Source organism: Pseudochaenichthys georgianus, unplaced genomic scaffold (genome assembly GCF_902827115.2).
Source record: "Pseudochaenichthys georgianus unplaced genomic scaffold, fPseGeo1.2 scaffold_801_arrow_ctg1, whole genome shotgun sequence".
Lineage (NCBI taxonomy): Eukaryota > Metazoa > Chordata > Actinopteri > Perciformes > Channichthyidae > Pseudochaenichthys > Pseudochaenichthys georgianus.
The window spans coordinates 47913-53901 of record NW_027263349.1 but is presented as its reverse complement, the minus strand read 5'-3'; positions in this window follow the sequence as shown (position 1 = coordinate 53901).

Below are 5989 nucleotides of genomic sequence, written 5' to 3'. Positions count from 1 at the left end.
GGATGGATGTCCTCCCGATCCTCCTTCCCCAGTCCGCTGATGACAGCATCCGAGTCGACCTCCATGACGAGAGCCAGATCCGTCCTGATGTCGTCTAGGGTCCTCGCAGGTGTTTTCCCCGCCGCACACTGGCTCCAGTGGTACCAGTTGTCCCCCTTTCCTTGTAGGCGGACGGCATGGGATGTCCTCTGGGTCACTCGGTCGGGGCCGGAGAGCCTGGGGTTGACAGTCAGCCTCCTGCGTCTCGGGTCCCCCTTTTGGCGTCAACAACCTGTGTGGAGAAATCTGATACAAATCCCTCAAGCCTACGCTCCGGGCTCTGGGGCCCTCGGCTGTTTGACCCACCAGTGCGTGGCCACTTGGAGCCTGTTGGTGGGGTGTCTTAAAACAACAGACGTCTGTGCACAGGTTTTCTAAATTAATTGTGCAGCTTCAGAATCTTAATACTTGGACTGTGCCAACTAAATAAGAACCCCAACATCTTTAGGTAAACTAAATAACATATTTCAATAGCTCTGAATTTCTGACAAGCATCTGTGTTTATTTTTAAATGAAATCCCTGAGATCCCATTAAAAATTTAAATATGATTTGAACTACTAATGTTTCTGGTAAAGAAACACACTAATGTTATGGATTCAAAAACAACCAAAATCACAATACTAACAAAGTGAATGGCTTCCTGGTGATACTGCTTTTACCCGTCAGTTCTTAGATATTATCCCGCTGAAAAAATGAATACAGAATTCCAACAAACTGTCATCAAATGTCTTTCTATTATGAATTTAGATGAAATGTATATCCCCATAATGACCTAAACAATAAAGTCTATGGCTTTTACTTCTTTACCAGGCTAGTTACATGATGTTGTCTGTTGAAACATTACTCACAGGTCAGCTTCTTCAGTATTCCATTCTGGACTTACATCTCTCACAGCAGCCCCTTGGCCACTGATTCTTTATCTGTGTTACCTGCTATAACTCAATCAATATTAGAGACATGTCAACATTCATCAAACAGCCTCTTATCCCCAGATATGGAGCAGGTCAATTCTAAAACTGTCAATCAATGGTCAGATTGAACAATGGAGTTGGAGCAGCCGGTTCCTTTCAGTCCCTAAATGAAAAATGTACATTGTGAAGTTTACACTCCCCCTTTTTTACACATTATCTCATGTGTAAACAAAATCCTGTATGGCAAGAAAACCTTCAGGTCATAATGGATTATAAGACAATACCAAACATTTTTCCCAAAGGTACATCCATCATTTTCCACAGTAAACACTCCAGTAAGTGTTTCTCTCCATCTTTCAGTCCTAAAAGAAACAGAATCTTCATGTTTTAGTTTGAGCTTCACATTCTGCAAACAGCCACCTCCTGTGGGAGTGAAATATCATCAAGCAGATTAGATACGGTTTCCCCTTTTGTGCAATGTTAGGAAACCTCTCATTTCACACATTATTAGCACACAAAAATAATGTGTTAGTCCAAAACATGCTTGATTAGTCATCGTTTTAAATCATGTAGTTGCACTGATCAGGTGCAGACATACACACACTCACACTCACACTGTCAGGTTGTAAAGTCAGGTTTGGTCAGGTACACCTCAGAGTCAGTCATTGAGAGTGCCTTCCCAAGTTACCCTGTCGGTCAGGGTCAAAGGTCAGTTGGTCTCAGTCTTTTTGGCCATGTGTCGTGCCCTGCAGAGATGTTCCAGCACAGGCCAGCATCCTCCGTCTATAAAAATCTGTATATATGGAGCGCCATCATTTATTAATTCACAATTACAACTATAATGTTCAAGATATCTCTAACTTTTCATTGGAACAGCGGTTTCCCAAATTCCCTAAAAAGTGTTAGCCAACAAATGTCACTTCCTTATTGTACTATTACTATTACTGCAATTCATTTACACCTAATTAGTATTAAAATGACTCATAGATCTATTTCAGAAACATGTGTACATCACTATCTTGTGTCAAAACATTACTAGGATCTGTAAAGGTCTGCTATGTATTCCATAACTCATTCTATCAATTTATCTTCAATTCTGGTGCACTTAAAGAACAATGTTACCTTCTTTAACAGTGCGTGGAACTCTGGGTGTCCAAACATGCAACAATTACTCCCTACTGTAACAAATTAAAACACTACCAAATTCACACACGAATAAAAAGTCCAGTGCATACTTCCTTCATGCCCCCCCCCCTTTCCTATCAGTGTGTTTTAGATTTTCCACTTCACCTTAATAGTTCTCCTCTTTTCCGCTATTTTTTATTTACCAATTGACTAATTTATGGTCAATACATCTTCTTATCTTCACTTATTTATCAAGTGAATTCAAGTTCTTTACAATACATTAGTAGATACCTTGTGGAGTATTCACAATAACTAATCCCCTCTAGGATATGTAATCCATTCATCTTTACGCAGATACTATTTCCTTATTTACCTTTTGTTCATGATAACAATGGTATAAAAACCACACGTTTTACCCATAGCTAGTTTCTATAACAATACTATTATGTGTGACATAATAATCAGATGTCTTGTTTGCTAACCAAGAATATTAAACTTTAATCTTTTCAGCATTCCAGACCATCCTATAAACAAGCAGCCTCTTATCTAAACACTAAGCATTAAGGTTTCTACACCACCAACCGGGAAACTCTTGCACAATTATGCTGTAAAATCATTGCATCATTCCTCTAGAACAATCTGAGACAAGCATGTCTCAAGATCTTGTCATAATGAGCACAGTCAGTGATGCGTTGTCCTCTGCAGCTGTAGTCAATAGGATCAATGAAACTCTTGCACTGGGATGTCCTGAGGGGGAAGGCACCTCTGGATCAATGTGCTACAATCAGCAGACACACGTTGTCCTCTGCAGCTGTAGTCAGTGGCAGGGTCCCCAAAAAAGCTAGGACCGGCCCTGGTCAGTGGGCTCCAAGGAAACTCTCCCTGGCTTTGAGATGAGGGAAGGAATCACTTGGCCGACACACATTGTCCTCTGTACGGCAGAAATCCCCCAAAACCTCAGTACCTCTTCACACCACTGTTGCCTTGACAACGAGGCACAAGCATAATGTCAATATCTCCTCAGAGATGCGTTCTTTGCACACTTCTTCTGTTCGCAGTGAGCAACTCTTCACCAACACACTGATTCAGAGAACCCAAAAGGTGGTGCAGAACTATCCAATGCTGCTGTAATTACATTCCAGCTACTGAGAAAAACTCAATTTAAATCTCTCTCCCAACGGGTTACAAAATAAAACGGCTGAGTGTCTATATGGTCAGGAATGGTGAAACATGTGAATGTTAAAACAAATCAATGGCAGTAGTCTACCCAGATTCTTTACTCCATTAAAAGTAGTAAAACCACATTGTAAAATCTCTTTTTTATCTTTAGAAACCATGAGGAATGACAGTTCTCATAAAACACTATTCTTCCTTACTTCAGTTCTAAATCAAATGAGCCAGACAGGAAACCCCCTTTAACCACTTGCTTATTCTATTCTTTTTGAAATTGTTTATCTAAGTTGTGTTACAAGCAGGTTAGATCTGTAATGAATTAAAATCAATATTTAAGGACGTAATATAAGTTAAATATATTGTTAAGCTAATTACTGTTTTATTGTGAAGGCATCTCTGGCGAACAGCGGCCTTTAGCTTTTATTTTGAAAAGCCGTTCCGGAACAGTGAGTTCGATTTCTAGAAACACGGCAAGTTAACAATCGTTCTAATGCATTAACTAAAGTCGTGAAAGAGACAAGGAGGGGGAAGGCGTGTGGAAGCAAGCAATGAACTGAAAATGCCCCCAATCCACTGTTTTAACGTTCTAATGTTTAACAAATTCTCATCTTTTTATGTGTAGTAAATTGATCAGTTAATGTCGAATAGTATGAAATTCACTATGCAATGTTTCTTATTTATTTAAGTATACAAGCCTTTTCTTTAGCTCCCTGTTTGATTCCACTTAAAATCAATCCCTTAATCTGTTCCCATTGCTCCCGGTACCTCCCTGGAATTTCAGAATTGTCTTTACTCTTCTGATGTTCCATATTGACTTCGCTTTTATTTATCTGACTTAATATGTGTTCACTTGTCTATTGTCGTCGTCAACGTGCTTCCCCCCCCTTTCAGCCACTAGATGGCAGCAGCAGAGCACAAATGAGCTTCACTCTTCTGAGTGCATTGACAATCGCTCACACAAGTAGTTTAGGTAAAAATCACACAGATTTTTTCCCCGTACAGTTTGTCCAGCTTGATAATGTGATGTGTTATCACACGTTTGCTTTTCAAATACATTTTTACAGACAAGGGAAACGAGAGCCGGTCCCGTCACAATTTCAGTGACGTTTGCTTTCTCTCCCAAGAATTGAACATATAGCAGTCCGCTGGCCCTTAGCTTACGGCCTTAGTCTGCTATTTAACCCCAGTTTTAAACGGTGACCCGATCTGAAATATCGAGTTTCCAGGTTTCGTCGTGCAGGAATTTCACCTCGCCACCCACGAACTGCACCGTTTCCACACCACTCAGGAATAAACTACCTGAGGTCCACGTTAAACTGCTCTATGTCTCGTCACGCAGGACTCTCTGTCTACCTTGCGATGAACGTTCACGTGTTTTATATAACTTTCCTAACATAGTAAAATGTGCATTGTATATTCCATTTAAACTTCAAAAACACTGTGAAACGCCTACAGACAATCTGGTTTTTTACCTTATTTGTAGTTGCAGGGCCCTGCTTATTGTCTGAGATGTCTAAAAGTGTTTGTTCCCGACCCATTCCGGTCGTCTGAATCCCTCCACAGCTCTGTTCATCTGGCACGTCGGATCACCATTTGTTAGGAATTTGAATGGACAACTGGTCCGCTTTTTCAAATCTCCGCGCGTCCCTAAACAAGCTGATATCTTACAGGAAGGAATCCAGAGCCTACAATTAACCGTTTAACAATAATCCACTTTAGTGGTAATATGACAATGCAATACAATCAAATACAGTACAAATTAAATACAGTTATCTTTGGGATCCCACATTTACCTGATACTCACGTGAACCAGCCAGAGGAAAGAGAGCGAATACAGCGTGGTTCCTGTGTTTAATACATCGCTAACAATGGGAGGAGTTATCTGATCCTCCCTTCCAGACCTCCGTGATTGGCTGCCCAAATATCACCAACACCTCACATCTTAAGTTTCCCCAATCACAGTGGCTTTAGCTTTATTATCTCCTAGATCTGAGTTGACTGTATGTCAACTCCTCACCTTCCCCCTTCTTCCTTTGTCCTCAAAAACCACATGTTAACAGGCCCAAAACCAGCTCACAGTTTTCTACACAAATCATTTCCCCCTTTTAATCTTCTTCATAGTTTGCATGAATACATACAAATATTTCCTTAGTCCTCACATTTATGAAAGGATAAAACAGATAAATCAATATAAAACACAAACACAGGTATTGTTTGAACAGTATTCACTTAACTGCTACTATTTGATAATTACCAGAGGAACTCAAGGGACCTCTTTTAATATCTGGAAATTGCAACAAGACTTTCTGCCATTTCAAATGTAACACACTTCTTAAATATCAGATGCTGCACTCCAGTAACACTATTTAGCATTTTTGCCTAATCATTCCTGTAGCCTCTTGGCTAAGCTAGCACTGTGACACAGTTCCACCAAACACATAAGTAATATATAAAAACAGAGAGATTACATACCTTTCCCGTGGTGGAAGTTCAACATCCGAGTTACTACTGTCCGGATCCAGGTCTGGCTGGAGGAGATCTTCATCATCCGACGAAGAGTCATCTGGTATGATCATAGCTACCGTCAGCTAGCATCTCTAGCACCTGCTCTGTGGTGAAGCTCTCCCTTCTGGCTGCGTAATGCGTAATGGAGCCGGAGCAGGCGTAGTTTATACTACACAGGATCATATCTTTGGAACCCATTGGTCAATTTGAGTGATTGACACCTTTTCTGAACCGT